Genomic DNA, 3300 nt, shown 5'->3' with positions numbered 1-3300 from the left:
TTCCTGCTTGGGGGTGAGTTCTCACTTTCCCTTTCTCTGTCTCTCAGTCTCTCTCTTCTCAGGCAAGCACACATGCCCTATGGCAAAAACAAATAAATAAAAAAAAAGAACTATCTAAATGAAGGCTTGAAGAAAAAAACACTGGAAAAAATAAACAGAATTTCAATGGCCTTAGGGCAATATCAAATGGTCTGACACATAATAACTAGATTCCTAGTAGGAGAGAGAGAATAGAAAAGAAAATATATTGGGGCCGGCAGGTGGTGTGGTGGCTAAGGGCACTGGATTCCCACACAGCTGACTGTGCTTCAAGTCCTGTACCTGACGGCTTGCATTCTCATTTTTCTTCTCTCTCTCTCACACTGTCCCTCTCAGGTCAAATTAAAAAAATAAATAAAGTTAAATAAAATAATGTTTAAAAGACTATTAAAATTATAAAAAAGAAAAGAAAAATTATTTGAAAAGATAGTGTCTAAAAAAATCTTCAAATGTGGTCCAAAACATTAGCCTTCAGATTCAGGAAGCTCAGCTATCCCAAATCAGGGTAAACACAAATACTCTGAAAATATTACAGTCTAAAAATAAATATACTAGTAACAGCTGTAAATGTCCAAATACTATGTCCTTCCAAAATTAATCTGTCAAAACCTAATTCCCAATGTGACCACATTAGGAGGTAGGACCTTTAAGGAGGTGATTAAGTCACAGGGGAAGAACCTTCTGGAATAGGATTAGTGCTAGTGCTCTTATAAAAGGTTAGGGAAAGTTTCTTTGCCCCTTCTACCATATGAGGACACACTAAAAGGTACCGTCTCTGAAGCAGAGAGCAAGTCCTCACACACCAAACACTGAATCTGCTCAGGCCTTAATCTTGACACCCTAGCCTCCAGAAGTGTAAACAATCCATTTCTACTGTTTAAACATTTTTTTGAGAGATCTTTGTTATAGGGCGCATGCATTCACCAAAGAGACAGAGAGAAATCACCCCTCCGCTCCCAGGAGGGATGGCTCCGCAGCAATTCCTTATCCTCCATTCTCTTCTAGGGATTTTAAGCATGCACACACATGTACACCATGTGAATTTCAACCCACCAGGTCCAATAGGACTTGACCATGTGGGAGTCCAGTGCCTCAACCACTACACCACTTGTCAGCCCCAATTTCTACTGTTTATAAATTATCAAGTCTAAAGCATTTTTTAAAATTATTTTATTTAACTTTATTTATTTATTTTAATTTGACCAGAGAGGGAGACAGAGAGAGAGAGAGAGAAAATGAGAAAGCAAACTACCAGATCTGGGACTTGAACCATCCGGCCATGTGAGTCCAGTCTTAAACATCATACCACCTGCTTGCCCCTTATTTTTTTTATAGCAGCCAGCACTTTCTAAGACAGCAGCCAGTATAAAAAGATATCATATACAAAGGAAAATATATTACATATATACAGAGGACCAAGAATGGAAAAATGTGTGATGACTCACTTTTAAATTATAAGTTGAACAAACTAAAAATTGGTTTAATTAAAACATAATCTTTCATGCAGTTATACATAAAGCATGCATAACTAGTGATATTTAAACATTATACTACTTTTTAAAATTCTTTTATTTAATTGGTTTTGAGAAATTTCATAGTAAAAAAAGAAGTTTTATCATTGACTAAAATGAAGAGTGTTGCATCCTTGGGGCCAGTAATGATGTAATGGTTATGGCATTGGATTCCCACGTGGCCAATCACAGTTCAATTTCCAGACCCAGAGGCTTGAAAATCACATTGAAGGGCTAGTATGCGGTGTAGCGGTTATGTTGCATGGCCAACTGCAGTTCAAGTCCCAAACCCAATGGCCTGAAGTTCACCGTGTGTGTGTGTGTGTGTGTGTGTGTGTGTGTGTGTGTGTGTTTGTGTGTGTGTGTGTGTGTGTATACCCAAGATCCCAGGAGGAGAATGGAAGAGAAGGGATTGTGGCATGGCCATCCTCCCAGCAGTGATTTCTCACTTTCAATCTCACTGTCTCTGTCTCTGTCTCTGTCTCTCCCTCTCTGGTGAGTGTATACACCCTAAGGAAAAAAACCTATAGTAAAAGAAAAGAAAGAAAAGCATGTCAGGCACATGTGCCTGAGTGGCCATAATCTCAAGAGGAGAATGGAGCAGAAGGGATTGTAGTGTGACTGTCCTCCCCTCAGGGAGTGATTTCTCACTTTCCCTCTCTCTGTCTCTGTCTATCTATCTCTTTCTGGTGAGTGCATGTACCCTATGACAAAAACCTAAAGAAAAAAAAAGAAAAGGTTGCATCCTTTCTTCTGCTATATCCAAGCTATTGCTAATCACATCTAATTGTAATTTAATATATACAAATAAGTAAATACATAGACAAAAAAAAGATGGTAGTGGGAATTACACTAAAGGGATGAAATTATGATTAGTTTTCTCCTTTCAAAGAGAAAAAGGACTGCAAAAAATGAGCATAGAGGGGCCGGCAGGTGGCATGGTGGTTAAGGCACTGGACTCCCACATGACTGACTACAGTTCAAGTCCTAGAACTGGCAGCTTGGTTTCTCACTCCCTCTCTCTGGTCAATAATAATAATAATAATAGAGACAAAATTAAATAAAATAATTCTTTTAAAATATGAGCAAAGAAATAAACAACAAAGCCATAGGAACCTATGAAACAACATGAAAATGTGTAATATACATTTAACTGGAATTCTGGAAAGAGAAGAGAAAGAGATTGGGACAGAAAAAAAAATATATTTGAAGAAATAATAGTCAAAAGCTTAGCAAAATTTGGTTAAAGTCATAAATTTATTGATTGAAGAAACTTGTCAAACTCTGAACAGGATAAATTCAAAGAAAGTCATAGCAAGGCACGTTATAAATTAACTACTGAAAATATAAGAGACAGGAAGAACCTAGAAACAGAAAAAAAGGCACTCTCTACACAAGGAGACAATTTGAATTACTAATTTCTCATCTAAACCTTTTCTGAAGAATGGCATTGAAAGTTTTAAATATTTATATCCTTTATCTCTGAGTTCTACTTTTAGGAATTTGTCTTGAGTAAATTATCAATAAGGGCCTAAAAACGCACACATAAGAATGCTCAGCAAAGTGTTGCCTAAAACAGCAAAAACTACTAAAAACTAAATATTTCTCAGTAGAGGGGAATTAAATATATGATTATACAGCTATATAAATTACTAAGCACCACTTGAAATCTTGTTCATATATTTATTGATATAAGAAGATGTCGGTCCCCCCGGGGCCCTGCTAAGCCGGCGGCAGCAGCTGCACGTGC

The sequence above is a fragment of the Tupaia chinensis genome, unplaced genomic scaffold (genome assembly GCF_000334495.1).
Source record: "Tupaia chinensis unplaced genomic scaffold, TupChi_1.0 Scaffold000001_1, whole genome shotgun sequence".
Lineage (NCBI taxonomy): Eukaryota > Metazoa > Chordata > Mammalia > Scandentia > Tupaiidae > Tupaia > Tupaia belangeri.
Note: the sequence above shows the minus strand (reverse complement) of the source record.